General features: G+C 36.5%; 1 pseudogene; it reads right to left on the bottom strand.

Moving 5' to 3' along the window:
• Positions 1-23,820: 23,820 nt before the first annotated feature.
• LOC124506549 (uncharacterized) lies at positions 23,821-23,920 on the bottom strand (annotated as a pseudogene).
• Between the last annotated feature and the right edge of the window lie 447 nt (positions 23,921-24,367).

The following is a 24,367-nucleotide window of genomic DNA, read 5'->3' as shown; positions in this document are numbered from 1 at the left end:
TCACGTGGAAGATGGCTTTATTTGTTTAATTCCAGATTTATGGTGCCTTTATCCTGAAAAGGGTGCATGCAAGGAGGAAGCATTTATTGGGTGAGAAAGACCAGGTTTTAATTTGGAAAGCCATAAAAAGCTTAAATGGTTTTCTCAACTTAGGATGAAAAAAGAGAGAGAGATGAGTGATAATAAGCACACTGGTATTGTATCTTAAAAGATTTTGGTTTTTACAAAACCAAAAAATATCCATGAGCAATGCCTAATATTAGAATAGGAATAGTAGGGGGTGGGGAGCAGTCATGCATAGCTGCTTTAGTTAGATGAGGAATGGGTCTGTCTCATGTTGCTCTACTCCAGAAGCTCTAAACTGATAAGAATCTGTCATTCAAGGAGTGAGAGCAAGGAGCTGTTTTTAGGAGTGCTATGGAATGAGAGAAGGAGTTAAACATCCCTGATATATTTTAGGTCAAACAACCCCATATATCTTCATCGGCCTCCTTAAATGTCACCCCAGGTGAAATTAAGTTAAAAGCAATACACTTACTGTGTGAAGTTTCAAGATAAACACCATCCCCCCAAAATATAATCTGGGTAAAGTATGTTTTTGATGAGGGAATGTCAGGTGGAGTTACTTAGCCCCATTTCCAATAAGCTCACAACCCCTGGGTTCACAGTGAATACAAATTCTGGGACTATGACTTGCCTTTGTAAGATACATTCTACAAAGATGTTGGGAGGAATCCAGCAAAGAGTTCCCAAAAGATGTGGTTGGCAGTGATGTAGTAACCAGGTCTCCAGGGCTTGCAATGCACCACAATTAAAGCTCAGAAAGAAGACAAAACTAATCTGTACCCAAGTCGCCACATTTGAATTGGTTGTCACACTTTTTTTGGTAATATTTATTTTATTTTTTTGAGAGAGAGTGAGCAGGGGACGTGTAGAGAGAGAAGGAAAAAGAGGATGCAAAGCAGGCTCTGTGCTGTCAGCACAGAGCCCGATGAGGGACTCAAGCCTAGAAATCGGGAGATCACGACCTGCGTGGAAGTCAGACGCTCAACTGACTGAGCCACCCAGGCACCCCAACCCAGCTGTCACACTTTTAATGCAGCTTCTAACACAATCAAATAAAATGTTGCCACCATTTTGTGCCTTCTTCATTGTCCTCCTCCAAAAACTACAGAACCACACTTCTCACCTGTTCTGACTCCAGGCTGGTGTCCTCATTCCATTCTATCAAATTATGCCTGCTTCAAACTTTTAGAAAATTCTGTATGTCCAATCTTTCATGTTCTGTGTTTTTGCTTTGTTTTATTTTGTTTTGTTTTGTTTTTTGGACCTTTGGAATTCCCCTTCCACAGGAATAGTAGTCCCGATGAATACCTGAAAGCTTGTCATGCCGTTGTATGATCGAATACATTTAATATGATAACGGCTTGTTTCTTTTTTTGCAAATAATGTCATTTTGTTCCCTGGTGCATAGTTTTGAATGTCTGAGTGTTTGCTAGAATGTTATTAATGTTGCTTCCTCCCAAAAAAGAAAAAAAAAGTCATTTTTAATTTTCTTTATATGGAGCCACACACATATAAAAAAATCCCTTCATTATTTTGACAAAATGTTATTGAAACTTTAAACTTTATAATTCAATTTAATTTTAATAAACCAGGTATTTGCTGAGCACATGGTGTCACCACCAGACACTGTACAGTGTCCTAGGGAAAGAGAAATTAATGAAAAATTGGTATTCTCAAGGAATGATAGATCGAAAAACAAATTATAATGTATTTATAGTGATAAGGACTGTAATGAAATTAATTACAAAGACCAGAGATAGTACAGAGGAAGTCATCAAAGTTGTACCTGGTGAAGGAAGATGGGCTAGGGAAACTCTGTAGGAAATTTTGTTTTCTCTTCCATCCCTAGCATCCAGAACAGTGCCTGATATACAGTACGTACTATAGAATTATAAGTCAGTTTTGAAGTCAAGGTAAGGCTTAGTTTTATGGGAGTACTAGTTTCCTGTGGCTGCTCTCCCAAATTACCACAAACTTAGTGGCTTAAAATAGCAGAAGTTTATTCTCTCACAGTTCTGGAGGCCTGAATTCCAAAATCAGTTTGAGCTAACAACAACATGATGACAGAGCTTCATTGCCTCCAGAGGCTTTAGGGGACAACCTGTTCCTTGCCTCTTCCATCATCTAGTGGCCACTGGCATTTCTCAGTTTGTCACAAGATTACCCTAAACTCTGCTTCCATAATCGCATTGCTTCCTCCTCTTCTATGTGGTGTCAAATCTTCCTCTATCCCTCTTTCACAAGGACTCTTGTGGTGGCATTTAGGGCCCATGCCGGTAATCCAGTATGATCTCATCTGAAGATTCCTAATCACATCTGCAAAGATGTGATACTCTCTTTCTGAATGAAGTAACATCTATAAATTCCAGGGATTAGGCTCTGATATCGTTGGGGCCACCTTTCAGCCCAGTACAATGGAAATAGAAGGAAACCTTAAAAGTACAGGCTTATAGGACTATTATGGTACTAGGCATAATGTTAGTGAGAAAAAAGAAATACTATGCCACAGGATACCACTTCTAGTAAATTAATTTGGTGATGATGATGTGTAGTTAAACACAATGCTCTTCCTAGCCTAGAACAGTATCATATTTGCTTCCTAGAAATTCATTCTCTATTCCAAATCCTGTATAGATTCAACATTGTACTTAACATTGGAGGTTACTCATGTTTTTCCTTCAGTTAAGTGGTGATATTTCCCTGCACTTCGCCTTGAGCTTTTAATTATTCATTCATCAATTTATTCTGTACATATTTATTAAGTCAACAATGTGAGCCATGTACTATGTTCTATGGATGCAAGGATGGAATAAAAGGAGGAGTATTCAGTTCACTTAAGCGATGCCTACAGGAATGTACAATGTGCTCTGGTAGCTTCCAGTTTGGTGTATCTTAAGTGCTGTTATGGAGATGAGAGTTTCATCAGATTCTTTAAGGGCAATGGAATTTACAAGACAGCCTGGAATAGGAGAGAATCCCAGGCAGTTGGAGCAGCATGAGAAATGGGCACAGAAACTAAGAATTATGGATTTGCGAGGGTACAAGTAGCTTGATTCACCTACAGTATAAAATGGAATCGGTGGTGAAAGATTAAGGTGGAGAGGGAGGCACAAGAGAACATGAAAGACTTTATTCTTCTTGGATAGGAATGAATCTTGAATATTATGGTGTAAGACATACCTAACCTTATTACCTTATTTTCCTGGTTGGCTAGTGGTGTTGGTTTATTGATAATCAGAATTTTCCCCCTTTATCTGTAAAGGAGACCTGTAACCTTCAGATGAAGTGACCTTCCAAACACTGCCCATTCTATAGAATTATCATCTGTCTTTGGTCACTTCTTTCTAATTTTGTACAATATTATCTGCTCATGAACCCTGATGGCTCTCTAGGCATCCTTTGGTTTGGTATTGGAATGTTTAATTAGGGAAATTTCTTGAAATATTCTCTCATATTTGAAAATATTTAGTGGCACAAATGGGTGCATTTTAGAGGTGAATTACCATGTGTACATTTTATAGATGGCTTTTATAGCATTTTTTCTATGCTAACGAGACCTGGGTCCATAAAATTATCCTTTCTCCTTTGGTGGCTGAAGATATTACTAATGCCTCCCACTGATCCAGGAGTTGAATTTCGTTCATTGCTCTGTGGGCCATCAGGCTATCAAGGACTTCAGAGAAAACAGGGATTGAAGTTTGGGTTTTATAGGCTAGAAGAAGAGTCAGCACAATGTGGCAGACTGGTGTGGGCTGTGATTTGGCGTAAGCCTGGGTTTAAATCTGAGTTCTAACATTTTGCTACCTCTGTGACTTTGGAGAAGTCATCTTATCTGAGTATCAGTTCCTTATCTGTAAATGAGGATAAGAATGTAGTAGGTATTGTCAACAACTCTTCACATAGGTATGGGCAGTAAACAGGGAATCCACAGGGGCTACTGACCTCAATAGTCTTTTTACTGCCTGTGGACCTGGAGAGTGAGTGATATAATGGTAATCTGAAGTCACAGAAAACTCTGTGAAAAGCGCTACCTAACTAGACCTTGTATCCAGGGATTCAGCCAGCTATGACTCCTGCAAGAAGGAAGCCAGGGATATAAATACCCTGACATTTTTCTCCTTTCTCCTCCTGATGCTAATTTTCTCATTGGTTGAGCTCAAGTGAAAGGCATAGCACTAGGAGACTCATAGTACACACAAGTTCACAGATAAGGATAGAGAAGGATAGATAATGGATATATCTGGGCAAATGGAACCTGTCCTCCACATAGTACTAACTACTTTCTGAGAATCTGTGAGAAATAATGAGATAAACATGTAAATTATCTTGCACTGGCCTTTATATGTTAGGCATTATAAAAATAACATAGACATAGTTTCTTTCCAAAGTTTTCATTAAAAATGTTTAGCTTTTAGTGTAATTCTGTCCTTTTAAGGATTTATATTTATCTATTTACATAATTATCTATTGGAGATCTTTGTTAGAATCCCAAGTATATGACATTCTTGTTGGCATCCATGTGTAATGGTTGCTTATAGAATATGCGGTATATACCCAAAGGGACTGGATTTGAATGTGAAGTTCTATCACTTTATGTTTATGAGACCTTCACAAATTAATTACTTTTCTTAGCCAGATTTTTCAGTTGTGAGGGAAGGAGGCAGATCAGCACTTCCTTGTGTGTTTGCTGTGGGATTCCGTGAGTACATGCTTGCCCCATACCACACAAACTCTGGCCCTGTGTGTTCACTATATTGTCCATTTTCCTCCTCATGTGGATACCTTGTCCTGTCCACTTCATTGTGACTCATCATATTAGGCAAGAAGATATTTCTCTAATGCCTTCAAATGTAGCACATTCCATCTAAAAACTGAAACACCCACTGTACTTTATATAATCAGCAGTAATAAAGATTCTGCAGTCAGAATTTAGCTGGTAATTTTGTTGGTGAGGAACTAAGCTGAGGAGAAACTAGCATGACTCTTCCTTAACAGGAGGGTCTTCTGTGGAGTTAATGAAGAGCAGAAATTTGTTAAATCAGCAGATATATATCAGACACCCAAACTACAAAGAAGTATTTTATTAGAAGGTGTGCACATGGGGGCACCTGGGTGACTCAGTCGGTTAAGTGTGTAACTTCAGCTCAGGTTATGATCTCACAGTTCATGGGTTTGAGCCCTGCATTGGGCTCTGTGCTGACAGCTCAGAGCCTGGAGCCTGCTTCAGATTCTGTGTCTCCCTCTCTCTCTCTGCCCTTTTCCCACTCAAACTCTGTCTCTTTCTCTCTCTTTCTCGAAAATAAAAAATAAAAATAAATTTCAAAAGGTGTGCATATGAAGCTTACTGATGGTAGTAAAATTGATTAAGATTCATTGTGTGTCTGGTGTGGGGGGTAAGTGGGCAGGGTTCTGGAAAGGCCTCCACAAAAATATGAATGGTACTTGTGCCGCAGTGATTAGAGTAAAGGGTGCTTTTTTTTCTTTATCTGGATATATTCTTTCTCTCTCTCACCTTGCTTTATTAGCAGGAGGATAAGTAATAAAATCATTTTACTCTAAATTATACTTTTACCAGAATAAAGTAAATCAGAGGACATACTCAAGAAACAATAGGGGAGATTTAGATTGCAGTTAGAGAAAATAATCTCTAGTTTTTGAAAAATAATTGAGCCCATGTTCAAAATATGGGATAATATCATTTTCTGATCAAGAAGTTATTTTGAGAACCTACTCTAAGCTTGCTCCTAGAGCTAAAGTTTGAGTAGGCATTATATCTTGTAGACAAATACTTGTATTATACTAGCAGTTTTTCCAAATAAGTGGAATGACATGAAAAAGAACATCATAATTAATTTTTCCTGAGTGTGTCAATGGAAAATGGCATTTGGGGTGGGAGGAGACTTGAAGTTCAAGCCTGATTTTGGTGGCCAGAGTAAGGAAAGAGTACTTTAGTCAGAGTGAAGGCTGCAAGCCATATCTAGATTGCCTCTGAGTGAATGATGCACTTAAGATATGTATAGTCTGTTATGAAATGTATAACTCCTGACTTTTAAGCCCTGTATAGACAAATACATTCTTTAGGGATGACTTAAATATATCCTTTTATGAAAGGAAGACAGGAAATTAACATCTGCTCTGTTGAAAAGAGGACACAGAGACATAGAAAATTACATGATTTTGTTAAAAACATTCAGTTGACCTCATCTTAGCTAAATTAAGAATCTCTAGGTGGTCAGGGTGATTTTTTAACTATGCTTAGTTTTTCCTGATTTTTCTCTTCACTTCTGATACTCCTTTATCCGCCAAGCACCCAAAGTTATAGAGTGCTAACTCCCTTCAACAAATTTCCATGCTGGAATAAGGCCAACCTAGCAAAACTCTACCCATACCCCTTTTCTGTCCATCCCACATGTCTCCAGAAAGCCCCTTTTACCCCAAAGATTCTTTGAACTGGGATCAATTTTACCTTTCCGAGGGCTATGTTGAAATGACATCAAACAATGGAAGTTTGGTTCATCACTTAGGTATTTGTCCATGTATTCTTTTGGGATAAGACCAGGACCTGAGTTAGCAATGTCAGAGAGGGATGGAGATCTAGCTCATGCTGTGATGGTCTGACTTCATGGATATTAGTAACAGTTAGCATAATTATCACTGTGTGCTAGGCACTGGGCTGACACATTTTGTATAGAATGCATCATTTAATCTTACAACAACCCTGTGAGGTAAATGTCATTATTCCCATTTTACAGATAAGAAAAGACTCTGTGAAGGTCACAAAGTAGTAAGTGATGGCATTAGAATTCAAACAGCAACTCGAGGAGCTCTTTCACAGTGTGCTACACCTGCTATTGGCCAGAGAGCTTATCCAACACTAAGTTCTCTTGTTACTTCTTGGGTAGCTTACCCATGATGGGTAGTTCACAAGAAAATAAAGATGAAGAAGATAATGTCTGACAACTTTGCGTACAAATTTCAAAACAAAGCTTCCTAGACAGTACTGGCTATTAAGGGCTAATTCCATTCCTCACCCACCTAAGTCCACACCTCCAAATCAACTTTGTTATGTCATTTAATTTGTATTTCTTTAATAATAAATTATCTTAAGCATCTTTCATGGGCTTATTTTCCATCTGTACATGTTTTTTGGTGAAGTCTCTCATGCTTAGAACATCCAAGTATTTGTTGTGTCTAAAGTTGTAATAGTCTAAAGCCAATGCATTTGGAGGATTAAACACTGAAAGATCTACTATAAACATCATGTATGTTTCATCTCAAGATTTTATTTCTCTGATTCTCTCCCAGACCAGGGGACAGGAGCAGCCAAACATGAATAGATTGATATTCAAGCATAATATTGTTCCATCAATTTTGCCAGCCAAACACTGGCCCTGATACATAGAGCTAAACAGTCCTTGCTTTTTATTTAGCTAAATGCATTCATAACCCTTTTCAAGGTATTTTTCTGAGTGAGAGCTCCTGTGAAGGATCTAAATGCTAAGGAATTCATCATTACCGTCTAACTAATGATGACATCATTTAGGGAACTACAGTAAACCCCAGAGGGTTTATCTTGGTTAAAAAAAAAAAGAAAATACATAATCAGAAGATGACAAACACTGGAAAGATAATGACACACTAATTTCTGCAAAACGCAAATTTATTCCCCTTAGGACAATTCCTAAGTAATTGTTTTAAAAGTTGAAATCACCCACGATCTGTGACACAGAATAAAATAAGGGCCTGCATGGGACCACACAATCTTCAATTTGATGAATCCATTTTCAGTCATGATCTCATGGAAATTTTAGAGTTAATGAATTTGTCTTATGGAATTTCCCTTCCACAGATGAAAAGATTGTCCCCAGGGATCAACTTGCTATATGGCCTTGGGCTAGTCATGTAATAGATTGCCATATAATGCCTGGCTATCGTTTTTGTTTGATTTTTTCCTCCTAAAGACAGGACTCTTTCAAATGCATTACTTGAGGGAAAGAAAGAAAAAAAAAGAAGTCTTTTTACAAGACTGGTTCATCCACTATGGAAGGATGAATTTTTGAAGGCAGTAGGTGTATTCCAGGATTTAGCACATAGCTTGTTTCAGATCAGGTACTGTTAAATATTTAAGTGAATAAGCTGAGGAAATCCAATGGTCAGGTTTCTTAATCATATCCTTCCTTTGCTCATGTAAACAATTTAAAGAACCAGAGTAGTGGAATTACTGGGTTCATTGCTTTTCTCTTTAGCAGCAGACACCTTGTTAAAAAGGAATTCTAGATTCAGTAAAGGAAATGTTCACCGATGTTTAGAGCAAAATGTTGCCTGCAGTTAGAAGGGAATCAGTCTGTGTCATCCATAAGCAGTCTGGTCAATTAAGCACCTGACTCCGGGGTGGACTGATGGAGCTCTTAACCTTGAGACTTGATAAGGAAATATTATGTTTGGTGGTTAAGTTAATAAAGAAGAAAGTTAAATGACCCAGGCTAAGGCCAACAATGAACATATTTTTCATTCATTCATTTAATGAATATTTAATATGAGACCACAATTTGATGGATGCTGGGGGTATATAAAAATATAGAACATCTTGTCTCAAAAAGATCGTATCCTATTAAACAGGACAGAATCATAAGTTATTAATTATAATAAGTTATAATTTTGTAGCACTGTTTTTTCTAAAGTCTTGTGATATACAGAGGAGGAAGCATTTTGTTGTTTTCTTGTTTGTGAAGGATATAGATTTAAAGAATACTCTCAAAAGATGTGTTATTTGACTGTGGTCTTCAAGGATGACCACAATTTAAAAACAATTATTTTATAATGTTTATTTATTTTTGAGAGAGACAGAGACAGAGCATGAGTGGGGGAGGGGCAGAGAGAGAGAGGGAGGCTCCAGGTTCTGAGCTGTCAGTGCAGAGCCTGACATGGGACTGGAACTCACGAACCGTGAGATCATGACTTGAGCCAAAGTCGGACGCTTAATTGACTGAGCCACCCAGGTGACCCAGGATGACCAGAATTTTTGCCAGTAAAAGAAAGAGAAGGCTTCATTCAGGATTAAACTTTCTGATGTTTTTCATTCACTTAAATTTTCTAAATGTTGTAATTTTTAGTGAAACAGAGATGACATATTGAAACATTCAGTTAATGCCAACTCTGTGCCAAAGACTGTGCTAGGTAAAGGGCTTGCAGTGATCAAAGTACTGTCCCTGTGTGTATAGACACATGTACAGTCCAGAAACAGAAGAGGTGATGGACAAGAAGAATTACTATAGAACCAGGTCAACAATTTTGTGTGTGTGTGTGTGTGTGTGTGTGTGTGTGTGTGTGTGTGTAAAGGGTTCAATAGTAAGTATTTTAGGGTTTGGAGCTATAACAGTTTTAGGAGGAACGATTTAATTCTGTCATTGTAGCATGAAAGAATTTGTAGATAATACATAATGAATGGATGACTGTTTTCCAATAAAACATTATTTACAAAAATGAGCAGCAGGCAAGATTTGGACCATAGACTGTAGCTTGACAGTCCTTGAAATAGAATGTAATAATTTCATGATAGGGGCAAGAAGGGAGGAAAATTTGATTACTAATTATGAGTATTAAAAAAACCTAAGTACCCAGTAGATAAGAACTCATCAGCTTTGTCACCCTAAATAAAGAGGTAACCTGAGGCAAGCTCAAATAATTAGAAATTGAATTTATTTGGGAATACCAGAGGAATTGCAAATCGGGAAATATATGGTGTATAGTAAGTTTCAGGCAAATCCTTTGAGGATTTAGGTGGGCGGGCTGTATGTATGGGTAAGGCTGCAAAAGAGAGAGGTCCATCCAGAGTCCAAGCAATTAGTTCATTGGCCTGAGGATGGGGAAAGATTCTTGGTAGATGTTCATAGGTAAGGAAATAAGCCTCTCTTGTATAAGTCAAACATTTAATGGAAATGCATCTCTCAATTTTTAAGTTCTGTTTTTCTGAGGCACATGCAGGAGATTTTCCATTTCATAACCTCTGGTTCCATTTTAGATTGAAATCCTTTCACACTTTCACTAATAAAGAAATTCAAATGTAAACATCCTTGTGATGTTAGTTTTTACTCTTCAGATGAGTAAAAGGTTCAAAAGTGTGTCAATGACAGAAATTGGCAAAAGTGTCTAAATGTGTGCAATTCTTTGTGAGAACCATCTGGCAAAAGGTAAATAAAACTTTTATCATGTGTAGAGCACTTGCTATGACTGTACACTTTGCTCAATACGTTTTTATCCCTTTAGGTCTTATAATCATTATGTGGGCGATGTTATTACCACTATTGCATCAAAGAGGAAATTGAAATTCCAACTTGCTAATAAGTTGCTCGCTTAGTAAGCATCAGAGACAGGATTTGAACCTAGGCAATCTGCCTCTAGTCTTAGCCTTCAACACATTGTAACATACTAGCCCCATGCTAGCAAAATTTAATGTGTGCACTCTTTATATTTCAGTGACTATACAGCCAGAAGTTTATCCAGAGAAAAATATGACAAGTGCACATGATTTAAGTGCAAAGAATTAGAAACTCTAAACTTCCAGAAATGAAGAATTGGGTAACCAAAATTCTTTGGTTTCATTTTGTTTCATTCATATGATTAATAAAGTTTTGAAATGGGTGAGCTAGAGCTATGGCTATAGACATGAGAAGAGGACTGTGTTATAGTTTGAATAACAAAGCAGGGTATCTATTAATTTGTGTTACATGACCCTATATATCTATATCCATTTATGTAACATATTTATATTATCTATCTATCTATCTATCTTTATTAATGTATGGATACACTGGAAAGACTTAAGAGATATGCAACAAATTCATGACACTGCTTATACAGTGGTTGTGGGGTACATATGTGACTCTATACATGTCTGGATATTTATTTAGGCAGACATGCCTGAATGATTTTTTTTTGTTACTAGTTAAGGATAGTTCTGTTTGGGGGGGAAATTATGAATAAGCTCTTTGTTTCCTTTTTGTGTTATTTCTTTGGACTCTGAACTGGTGTCTGGAGTTTTGTCCTCTGTTGAATCACATTTCAATGCCCATTTGCTGCTTTGGGGCTACCTTGGAAAGCAATCACTGTGTACCGTTTGCTTACAGCCATTCTATTCCCAGCTGAAAGAGAAAGCAGAGCAGTCTGAACATTACACTCCATCTTGAGCAGCTCTGGTTTATGGTTTCATTCACTTTTGTTCAACATCATTTCCATCTTCCCTTATGCCTCAGTGGGATATAGGTGAGGCGATAAAGTTGAAATGTCTCTGGGTGTCCTCTGGTTTGGAAATAGTGATGATTGCAAGTGACATTGAGCAAGTGGCATCCTTTTAGATTTCTTATGCTTGCAAATTCTAGAAAGTATGCTTATTGAACTCAAAAAATGTTTCAAACAAGTTAATAATTCATTTGGCAATGCTAGGAGTGATGTCTGCAAGCTAACCTTAACCAGGGTATGCTAGAATAACCTGAAAAGGGCGCATTACATATGAGGTACAAAGACTAGTCTTGCCTCTCAACTAGTGCTTCTTAACCTTGTCACATTTGTAACAACTAGAAAAATTTTAACACATTTGAATGGTTCCATACCCATAGAGTTGGATTTCATTAATCTGGTGAAGGATGCAGATTAATGATGTTATGGCTTAAACATTTCCCAGGTAATCATAGTGTGTAGTTGGGCATTACCTTTAGGTAATTTTATTTTGGGGATTACCTTTAGGGTGCTATATTTTAGAGAACAGATCTCCTAACTTCCTGATGGGTTTATATCTCATCTTCAGCACTGGAAACATCCCTGGAGGTGCCTCTGTTTGTAGTGTTTTCAATCTATTCACTTTTGTTTGAATTCAATAAAACATTGAATGCTAACATTGAAGGTTAGCAGCCCTTCTTTTTAATTTTTGTTTAGTTACGTATTTATCAGAGCATGCTTTATTCCCAAAAGAAGTTAAGGTCACATACGTACTTATATTATTGCAGAGTTGGTGGCATTCCTGATCCTTTAATTGAAGTTGTTACTTATTAGTTCTGAAAAATCTATTATTTAAAAGGGATGCCTCCCTATTGCTCAGATATGACATGCATTCTATTTTTTTTTGAATTTTGCATCTATTTTTATCACCTTTGTCGGTTCAGACTCAGAGTCATTTAAACCTGTTATTATTTCACATTGGCTTCAGAGATATTATGGTATTGTCAATGACACAACAACTTTTCTTCTTTATCTAAGACTTTTCCCTCTGTTTTCCCTCTTCCTGCAACCAAAATAAAAAGTCTAAGGTAGGAATAAGAAAAGAATAGGTCTTAAATTTTTTGAAACACAAAAATATAAATTATCCTTATAAAAAAGATCTATTTTATTATTCTACCAATAATAAGAACATATTTCATGGCTTCTGAAATAAATGACACAAAACTCTGCTTTTCTGTACTGTAAATGGGGAAATGCTTGTTTTTGTGAAACTATATTTGTATAAGACATTACCATAGTAGCTTAGCACTTTGACAAGCACATGATTTTAACACAAAATAGCTGCAGCTCTCCAAGTTCAATTTTAATGTCTTTTACATCAAAACATAGCACTTTGATTGATTTTCATTTGTGAGCCATTTTTTTTTGTTATCAGAGGTAATCCAGAGTTTATCAGGAATACCCACGCAATCTTTCTGCAGTTAATCTTTATGAGTATGCACAGAGCTCAACAGCATATTGGAATCTCATTCCAAAGAATAGAAGGTCTCTGTCTCATTCTAACAAAGATGCAGTCAGCAAGTTCATAAGAACATCTCTAGGAACCACTCAACTGTTGGTGCCTAAAGAGTAGCTCCCAGACCAACAGCATCAACATCAACTAGAAACTCATTAGAAATGCAAATTCTTGAGCAACATCCTAAACCTACTAAATTGAAAACTCAGAGTGGGTACCAGTACCTTAGCTTTTAACCTTTTGAGTGATTCTACTATATTGCTTTTCTCTAGACTACAAGCTCCCTGAAGACAGGAGTCATGCCTGCCCCATCTCTCCTGTATCCTCAGTGTCTAGCAGAAAGAGGGAATTGATGAGTAAATGGAATAACCTATATGCCATCACAGTAGTTGCAAAACTAACAGCAGGAAAATGCTTGCTGATACCTGTAAGATTTAAGATGGCAAGAAATAAGGAATGAGCTAATTTGGGGCTTTCCATGAATGTTAGTTCTACAGGTAAACCAAAGAATGATGTAAGGTCTATTATTTGTTATCAAATGCTTTTATCTTTTGTAAATCTTGCCTTAAGCGGTATTATTTTAAGGAATGATTCGTATTGATATTAATAAATAGACTAATCATTAACAACTAATATTTGACTTGATATTGGACTTAAACCATGGCCAATGAGTTAACTCATTTTCCAATAACATATTTGATTATGCAGAGATGAATTGAAATTATTGTCATTCAGCTGAATGATATAACCAATTGAGGACGTAGGTTATACTTTTCAAACTTTTTTTTTTGCTTTTTAAGTAATTGGATCCTTTTCCTTAAGTTAAATTTTGCCCAGAAGCTTTATATATTAAATAGTTAAAACAGTGGCTCTGCTCAGAGCACGGTGAGGATATTGCTACGACTCTCTAGTTGGCTTTATTGGAGACTTTATGTGGTCTTGGCTTGGAGTCTGGGGTCATTAAAGATGAAAGAAACATACTTTAAAATACCTTATAGTACAAAAACACTTTCTGACCTGTGCAGTTTCAGTTGGCATTTATGCAATGCTTTATACGTTGCAAAGCATTTTTGCTTTGAAATCACTTTTAACTGTTGCTGATAACCATTGGTTCATGTCAATTGTGACCCTACTAGGCCTACTTTTAGAAATATGGATATCATAGATAGTATTCCTGATAACTTTCAGAGCCTTAATGTACCAATGATAGAAATATGTTGTTGGGGTTTTTCCCTCAATTTTTCTATCCCCCAACGACTAATGGAAGAACATATTGCCTGGACATTTTCCTACCTACTTAATTCCTTAGTAGTTTCTTTTGTGTCAAATAAAATGCAAACCCTCAGGTAAGGAAATACTTTAGGGAGAGGAAGGGCATACTAGAGGGAAAGTGCTCAGACAATGAGCTCTGCAAGCATCTCAAAGTTAAGCAGAAAGATGCTTTTCTTTTACAGGAAGGAGTGAACAAGGCTATAAAGAACTATGTGGGGGATATGTGATGAATGAGGTGAACAGTTGAAGGTAGCCTGCTCAGACAGGAAATCACGGAATAGTTTATCCTGAAGTGGGCCTATTCTTGGGAGTGGTTGTTAAAGAAAATTGTGTGCTGACTCAGTCTGAAGGTGGACCAATGTTCAGGGAACTCAGGGAAGGAGAAAATCTTAAGCAAAGTTTGGTTAACAAACATTTTGTTCCAATTGATCAGTATTGACAAAACTGTTCAGCTAATCATTTATGAGGCAAAAAAAAAAGTAAGTTGGAGAATCTGTGTCTGACTTTGTCATAGGTAAACATTAGGGCGTCCTTGAATCTTATCTACAACTTGTGGAGAAGGGTACTTCTGTATAGTAAGGTGTTTCCAAGAACACAAAAAGGATAGAAGATGAGATTTCTTAACCATCACTGTTTTCCAGGATCACAGGGCTTGGGTAAAATTTAACATTGCTATCTGTTATATACATCATCTTCATTACTCCTAATTAAGTGAAAGTAGTCGGTTTTTTGTTTTGTTTTGTTTTTGCCATTTTGTAGATAAAGAGGCTGAAGATTAAACAATATGCTTGATATCACAATGCAAACATTTACATCCAGAATCTGAATGTTCTTATCTGAAATTGGGGCTCCTTTCACTCAACTATAATATTATGGAAAACATTGAGATAAGTGAGATGGCCAAAGGGTCATCTCAAAAATCTGGAGCTTGGAACTGCCTAAATCAGAAAACACTTCTCTAGAACAAGGTCACTTGAACTATGCTTCCCTTAGTCCCACTGCCCCAGCCAGCCCCAGCAAACACAGTCATCAATATAGCCAGAGGGGAGGCCTCTGACACTATCCCCACCTGCTCTAAGCAAAGCTACTTTGTTTTAACTGTTTGGATATTCCAAGTGTCTGTCTAAAACTTCAATTAAAGAAAGGGATCCAACTACTCAAAACCTTTTTGCAAACTATTAACTTAAGGCTTCACTCTGACCCAAAACATTTCTTGGACTAACTTGAGGATTCTGCTGGCTAGGGTCCCAAATTCTAGAGGTTTAATGGACTTTTTGGTGCTTGGATAACCTATTGATCAAAACTCAATTTCCTAGGTCTACTTTCATTTATTCCTAAAGTTAAACTTTTTTACTTGCCTGTATTTCTTCAATCCCCTCATTATCATTGCCATACATGTATCTCCATCTTTCCATTCTTCTCCTGGCCATTATACTGTATAGATACCTCCCACCTGAGTCAGAAGGTTCTAGAATACTGTGTCCCAGAGAACAAATGCTGCCATGTCATTACAGATATGAGCAAGTATATTATGTAAATAAAGGCAAAGCTTCATTGACAAAATTTATATTGCATGAAAGTACGTTACTATGAATTAGTTCTACCTCTGTAACCATTGTTCTCACTGGTTGTTATTCTTAAAGATAGAGTTGATTCCATCTATTAAATCTTGTTTATGTAATTATTTTTTGCTTAGTTTCAGAAATAGGTTTTATGCGCTCAAATACAAAAGTAGCGTATTATATATGACTTTGGACCAAGTCTGCCTTTTCAGAAGATAAATGCAGGTGTTGCATACTCTTTCTTAAAACAAAATAAGCAAACCAGTCCCAAATAGCTTCTTAACATAATCAGATGTAGAAGGATTCATTTACATCTAACTTGGCTTTTAGAAGGAAGCAAAGTGTTCTCAAGATTTAGAAGCTTTCTCTAAAAATGTTCTTTGTTTTGTTTTAAAAGGAAGTTTAATTACAAAGAAAAGCTCTAGTCCTCCCTTGGGGAATAGTATTTTTATAATGATAATAGTCTTTTCTTGTAGTAATTCTTTTATGGATAAAGAATGCTTGTATTTGAAGCCCATTGGAACTTATTGAAATGCATATGTCCCCAGTGGGTTTTCAGAATATCTATTTAGGGAGGAAGATTGATACAATCATGAGAACTGACATCTGGTACAATTGGATATTTATGGTTTAGGCTTCACAGAGGTCTTTTTAAAATGACTTCTAGAGATTGCTGTATACATATTTTGTTTACAGGAATATCAGAAATCTCAGATATCATTTGCATGTCCTATTTAACCAGATTTCTTTGTTTTTTCAATTTTTCTTGAAAGTTTGTTTATTTTGAGAGACAGAGACAGAGAGAAAGAGAAACAGCACACATAGGAGCTGGGAAGGGGCAGAGAGACACATGAGAGAATCTTAAGCAGCCTCCACACCCAGCACAGAGACCTACTTGGGGTTCAGATTCACAAATCATGAGATCATGACCTGAACTGAAATCAAGAGTTGGATGCTTAACCAACTGAGCCACCCAGGTGCCCCTAGATCTCTTTTTCAATATTCAAATCAGATGATGTAGAGCTCCCCATTGCTTTATGATCTAAGTCCACCATGCTTTCAAAGTGTCCTTACACAAGGAATCTTAATGGGGTCACTGAATCTGTCCTGGAACCTTAGGCAGGATGCCAGAAGACTACACTGATTCTCACCTGCAGTAATTGCACTGCTGACCCCTCGCCATCTGTTTCTCCCTGTGGTGTCCCACCACGGTCAGTGCCCGCATCCACCTACAAACAGAACCATTGGTAGGTACCTAGTTTATTTATCTTGTTTCTTCCACATGGTTTCGTGAGTCACCTTTTATCTGAACAGCTTTGATGATATATTTTGGTTGTAGTTAATTTAAATCTCAAAATGCCCACCCAGTAGCACCCTCTCTTCCGTGTCATTAACAATGGGAAATACACTCTTTTCAGCTATTCTAGGACTCAAGTGAAGTCATTGTCTCCTTAGAGTTGTGGGTGGAGATGAACAGAAAATGACTTAAAAGCGTGTGAGTGATCAGGGAGAAACAGTTTTTGTGCCATGGATGTTGTTAAAAATGATGGCCATATAATACAGAATATGATTATTTCCTTAAAATGTGTAATATTGTGTGTGATACTAGTTTTAAGTATATGGTCATTCCCCTCATCCATCCTGGGTATGCAAGGTTTTTGGAAGAAGGAATTCAATTTGTGCTGGTCCCTTTAAAGAGCTCCTTAAGACTGTCAATTAAATGGGGCATTTGGGTGGCTCAGTTGGTTAAGCCTCCGACTTCGGCTCAGGTCATGATCTCATAGTTTTTGAGTTCGACCCCTATGTTGGGCTCTGTGCTGACTGCTCAGAGCCTGAAGCCTGGTCGGTTTCTGTGTCTCTTTCTCTCCTCCCACTTGTGTGCTTTGTCTCCCACACTTGTGCTTTGTCTCTCAAACTTGTGCCCCTCCCACACTTGTGCTTTGTCTCTCAAAAATAAATAAATGTAAAAAAAAAATTACAAAGACTGTCAATTAAAACCAGATTTTTTTTAGTTTTTAATTTTTTTATAATTATTTATTTTTGAGAGAGAGAGAGAGAGAGAGAGAGAGCGCGCATGAGATCATGACCTGAGCTGAAGTCAGAGGCTTAACTGACTGAGCCACCCAGGCGACCCAAAACCAGATGTTTTATTCCTATTATGACACAAAATGAATCCAGCCAATGGTGCACTCAAAAGTAGAGCACTGGCTTGTGGCAGAGCATGCTAGTGTTGAAGCAACAATAATTCCTGATAGACAATGCATAATGCAAATTGCTATATCTAGGAACTAAGCTGAATCAATAGTTGCATTGTGGGGAAGAGAGAACTATGCAAAATCAGGAAACAGAAAGGCAACCTGGGTCCAAAAAGAAATGGGATGATGTGACAAGAATTTAATCCAAAACCAGAAGCCAGGATAGAAAAGGGCTCCCTGTCCAAGTAAGTTGTTCTTCAAATAAGTACGTTTTCATTTCAAACTTTAAATTTGAGTAACAGTTGTCAGAAAGACAACATTAAAACACAGGGATGAAAAATGTCATACTTACCATCTTTCAAATGTGCCCTCTTGCCTTGGAATACAGTCAGGATACCTAAGATATCATTTAACATACTTTTTAGAACTTGTATATTCCCTACTCTTCTAACTGCATGTGTGACATTCCCCACCCCTTTTAGTTGTCTGTACAATCTAGACGGAGTTGCTATCCTGAAATGTAACATGAATTTTACTTCTGGTCCTTTGCACATAGTGTGTGTGTGCGTGTGTGTGCGTGTATGTGTGTGTGTGTATCTTTTTCCTTTTTCCCTTTTCCATTTCCTCTTCCTCTTTTTTAAAATTATTTTTGTCAGCCTGGACCACTCTAGAACACCCCTACGTAGAGTCCCCAACCTAGAAATGTATTTCCAGTGCTTGGGAGAGAGGCCAAGAAATCATAAATCATCTTATTTCTTTATCTGTTTACTCTGGATGGTTTCACTCATTAAATTGTAACTCCATAAAAGCAAAGGAAGAGTCTGTGTTGTTCTTTATTGTATATCTACTTCCTAGAATACTATCTGGTACATCAACAGGCACACTACAAGTATTTGTTGAATAAATGAATACATGGGTGAATGGTATATTAATGGATGAATAAATGGATTGGTGGATGAATGGATGGTGTATGCAACAAATGGTTATTTTTTTTACATGTTAGATGAAAGCTTAAAATTGAATCTGCTGCAAAGGGCATGCACTCATTGAATCAAATCTAATACTTCTGATTATATGGTTGATATTGTAGCCAGAATGTTTATTGACTTTTTTATATAAAAATGATTCTATCTCTGGAGCTTAAAGAGGCACTAAATGTTTCTGAGTAATTAGAAGTCTATTGGTATCACTCTCTAAACATTCGTAGAGCAGTAGAAGGAAGACCTATATGCTAGTAATTTTATTGAGTATCTATTATGTGTCAGGAACTGCTTACAGAGTTTAATAAATAATCTCCTTGTTATCATGAAGCATATATTATTAGTATTATTACTTTAATTCTATATATAACACTTATGTATGTGTTATCTGTGTGCATCAAAATATAGTGCCACTGGGATTGAAGTTATCTCCCAGAAAGTACAAATGATGTTAAAATATTTCAAGTGTTTGACTTGTATTTTCAGACTCATTAAAGGAATAGTTAATTGACAACTCTACTTGTTAATATTAATTTCTTTTTTCTTTATTCCATATACCTTGTATACACCCAAATGTCTCATTCTTTCTCTTCTCTTTGTCTTGTGGCTAAATTTCATGTTCTTTCTCTATCATTTCTATTTCTTAGTGCTTTGCCCTTCCCCCTTTCTGTGATCACAAAGGCCCAAAAGAAACTGCCAGTCCAAACAGAAAAGGGACATAGGCAAGAGTTTGCAAAATTAGACATTTTTAGCAGGTTGAAAGAAAGGAAAAGCTATTTTCTTTTCTGTCACACCGAGATAAAGAAGTTACAATTCTTACAGTCACTTGTACATGTTAATGAGCCACAGAGTATGATTGGAATCAGTAGTACATTTGTGTATGTGTGCATATGCATGCACATGCATGATGGAAAACTGTTTTCCATATATCTCAGTGAGTCATTGATTTATTGATTTTCATGGTGAGATAATTTTATCTCCACCACACTAACTTTTGAATGACAAGACATGCGTTACTGAATGGAATGGACTGACATGTTCATGGCAGTTTGTTGATTTTGTTGTTATTGTTTGGCTGGAGGATCTTTCTTTTTTACCCAACTGTTAGGGGTTGCATTTTAGTCCCTCCAAAAGAGAAGTTGAAGTACTAACACCCACTTCCTCAGAATGTGACCTTTATTGGGAGGACTATTGCAGATGTTATTAGTTGAGATGAGATCATACTGGATTAGGAAGGTGCTTCATCCAGTGACTGGTGATCTTGTAAGAAGAGGCAAGGAAAGATCCTCTCCTCGGAGCATCAGAACATAGCCCTTTCAACACCTCGACTTTGAACTTCCAGCCTCCAGAATTATGAGATTAAAAAGTTTATGTTGTTTTAAAATAGTCAATTTGTGGTACTTTGTTACAGTAGCTCTAGGGAACTAATATACTAGTTTTTAAGATGAATAACTTTGGGACATTATTGACAGTCCAAGGAGGAGATCTGAGGATGAGTACTAGGATGAACCCATTCAAGAGGACTGTAAATACTTCTCAAAAGATCGGAAATTTTAGCTCCGTTGAAGTTGGTCCTTCGTTGGTTTCCTGTCTGTTTAGCTGTTCTCTAAGCTTTTTGGAAACCGCTGCTCTGCAATGGTTGGCTGTCAACCTTGGAAGGGTAGTGTTGCAACAGATGAGGGAGCCCAAAGGGGAAGATACATTAGTCAAGGGTCATGGAGATGGCCTTAATCTTTCACAATTTTTGTCCCAGGTCACATTTAAGAGATAAAAAGCCGTGGTCTTTTGCTTTTAAGTGTGTTTAGTTTTCTTTCTTATCTCCCAGAGACTTTGTGAGATTAAGTAGCAGATACCTAAAAATTATTTTAGGCCCTCACCTACCTAAAGGAAAAAGATAGTATTGTTATATTATGAAGGAGGTACATTAAAAATTGTGATCTTAATCACATATGTACTTTTTCTCTTGTCAATCTAATCTTTGGATTAGAACTTGAAAGTCAGGCATCTTTTACTTTGAAAATAAATCATTGGCATTCTCATATGTATTTCAGGAACTAACAATAGTGCTGTTATTTGCACTCTGCTTCTACCCACTCTCCTTTTTGTATTTGCTTATAGCTATTAATAGAATAATTGCTTAATAAAAGGAGATAAATTCAAGTTATGAAAATTGAGCAGCTTTCTTTAAAAATATCAAGACACATGTGAGCATAAAATTAAAACATACTCTTGGTATAAAATTTGAATAAAATAAACAGGGAAGGAAACAAACCACCCACAGTTGCTCTACATGTTTGTCTTTTAATTTCCACTATTTTCCCACTAAAGTTTAATAGTTATGCTTAAACTGTAGTTTCAATTGTGTGTCTTGCTTTTTTTTTTACTTGTCATTATAAAACATTTTTTCCCTTATACAAAAGACTCCTTGTAAGCAGCATCTTAAATGACTGCATAATATCCCTTCATTAGAGTATATCAGTTTATTTGCTGTTTCAGCAAATTCCTTTTAATAGTAACTTAAAAATTAAAAACAACAACAACCTTAGAAATTACCTATTTCAAATATATTAAACTGCAAGGTAAGATATACGATGAATGAACACCTGTGTTTAAAATTTGTCTACTTCTTGGGAATATTTTGTATAAGTCTTCCCATTATCCCTTGTTTCTCCAAGGCTCAGTACTCACAGAGAGCTGGCCTGGAGATATGATAATGATATTATCATTTTGCCTTCTTCATGCCAGATTTTGTGGAGCATACCAAGGTAATTCAGTTACAACACCTGCATTCCAAGAACTTAATAGCAAAATATGCAGAACAAAAACTATAATTCAAAGGAGGAAAGATTATCCTAAAATTCACATGGACAAATGTTGCTGTAGTTCAAATAGGGGAAATATTTCAGGTAAAAGCATCCAAGAACTGAACATGGAGAAGGTAGAATTTGAGTTGGAACTTATGGTTAGTATGCTTAAAAGACTTGTAAATTTGAGTGGGCTGGTGGAGAGAAGGCTGTAGGAAGCAAAGGTCGGACTGTTATTTTTAATGGAGAATAAGAAGTGTATCATATCTCCTTTAACCAGCCTCAAGTAGCTGAATTACCAATGTCTGCCCTCATTTCTGTAAGGTATTATTCTGATGCTCATGGCATATTGAACTCTTGGGCTGCTGAGCAAGTCTGCAACATATTTGTGCATTTTTGCTTCTGCAAATTGTGTGCTTAACAGGAGTCATTTGCTTTTGTTCCTAAAACTCCTCATGGCAATGGTTCTTGTTATTGTAAATATATAGTAATTTAAGAGTGTGTCAGCCAAAGAAATAGAACAAAAAGAAAGGTGGTTATTTTTTTTTTCTGTGAATGTTAATAAGTCAATGCATTGAATCACTTAAAATGACAACAGAACTTGTGGTTGGAGAAGTCAAATATAAAAGTTTGGAGGAAATTTTTAAACTGTAAAAGGGTTGTGCATTCAAACTGCTACATAGGTATCTCTAAGAACTTACTCCATTCTAAGTAAAATAAAACTAGAAAAATGTGTGATTTATATAGTTTATTAATGCATAGTAAGAGAGGGAGGGACAGAGGGAGGAGGAGAAAAAGAAAGAAAAAGAGAGCAAAGAAGGAAGGAAGGAAGGAAGGAAGGAAGGAAGGAAGGGGAAGAAACAGCCTAGGCTTTACATGAAATTACTGACAAATGAATGTATATTTATGCATTTTTTCTTGGATCAAAATGTTTTAAAATTGTGTATTTTAATTAGCCTGCTTTTTAAGTAATTGCCCAATCAAAGATGAAAAGTAAATACATACTGAGTAAAAAAAAAAAAAATGATTGGATCATGTAAAGATATGAATTACAGACTAAGAAACTTGAACTTTATTTTGGGGGTACTTGGAAGGTATTGACTGATTGGGGACCAAGTAGTGGCATGACAAAGGAATATCATTCTGCATGAAGAATCATCTGGCAATCTTGTTCTAGATGAATTGGAAGTGTCAGAGATTAGAGGTGGGGAGAATAGTGAAGAGTTTGATAAAATTGGGCAAGTAAGTCTTAACTATGACCTGGATTACTGGTAGTCAGAATGAGGACAAGAACGGATGGGTTCAGGTAGAACACAGGACTTAGATGTAGTGCAAATGAAATGATACCAAAGTGTTAGGTTTGAAAAGGCGGATGGATGAAAGTAACAAAGAAGGAGAAGAACTAGTATCGAGGCAATAAAAGTTGAGTTTCATTTGGATCTGTTCAGTGATTAGCTTCAGTTACACACCCCCTTCCCTCCCTCCAATCAAGAATGTCTTATCTTCTATGCATGGATAGAAGACAACTGGAGATAGAATCCAGAGCTTGGTAATTAGGACTCATTTACAGAAAGGTGATAGTTGAAGCTATAAGATTACGATGACAAACAATGTGAGCCTGGTGAGCCTGTTATCACAGATAAACACAGTTAAGTAGGAAAAATTAATTAAATATTACATATAGAGGGAAAGATCTATGATATATGACAACTAAGATATTATTGGTGACTTTAGAGAATTGGTTTAATGTAATGGTGGGAGTCTTCAAGGAGCTAAGGAAAGAGTCTATGGGAGGGTCATTAATGGGGTCAGTGAATGGGCCTTAATAAATTTGCAATGAAAATTAAGAATAAAATAAAACTAGTAATTTGAGAAATGGAATTTTTTTAAGAGTTGGAGAGGTCTTAGGAAACGATCACAGTGAGAAAGATAAGCCCGCAATTGAATAACCTATCTAAATTTTGACTTGAGAAATGTATTTCATTAGTCAGTTACAATAAAACACATTTATGCACTAACTCTAAAATTGACATAGACTTGTTTAATGTCATGTGAATAGAGGTAGTCCATTGGAACAGCATCTTTTGTAAAATAATGTAGAGAGATTGAGCGAAGCTTATGTATAAATATCTGGATATGACTATTCAGTACACAAGTATAATATGGAAAGAAAAATAGGATAAAGAGCATGTACTCCACCAGATTTGGGGAAACAATATGACTTATTGTACTGCTTTGCGCCCTGGTGCAGGGACCATGCTAGTCTTCTGTAACGTTCCAATCTTAGTATATGTGCAACTGAAGCAAGCACTAGCTCATTGTTTTGCAAATTGTTGAACATGTACTATATGGTTGGTACTTAAATAAATTTAATTTTAAATAATGCTTAAATAATAGCAGGCACATTATTACAAAGAAATCCAATTTTCCATTCTATATCATTTCATCTAAATATGTCAAGGAGAAAGTCCCCATTTGATGTTAATAGATCTTCCCCTTGCTAACTTCTTTTGATCTTAAAAGAGAATGGGCCACCATCTCAGAGCATTCATGAGTCAATGATATGTAGCAAACATTTAATAATTTGCTTTAATTAAATTAATTTCATAATTGTCTTTCATGTATAGTAAATTATATTAGCTGTCCAATTATTATAATATATCAACTCTTATTTAAAATAAAACATGTGAGGGGCACCTGGGTGGCTCAATCGATTGAGTGTCTGACTTTGGCTCAGGTCATGATCTCACAGTTCGTG

This window comes from Lynx rufus, unplaced genomic scaffold (assembly GCF_022079265.1).
Source record: "Lynx rufus isolate CCGP_SWC_20201006 ecotype Redwood Valley unplaced genomic scaffold, mLynRuf1.p SCAF_9, whole genome shotgun sequence".
Taxonomy (NCBI): domain Eukaryota; kingdom Metazoa; phylum Chordata; class Mammalia; order Carnivora; family Felidae; genus Lynx; species Lynx rufus.
This window is presented reverse-complemented; position numbering and strand designations above follow the sequence as displayed.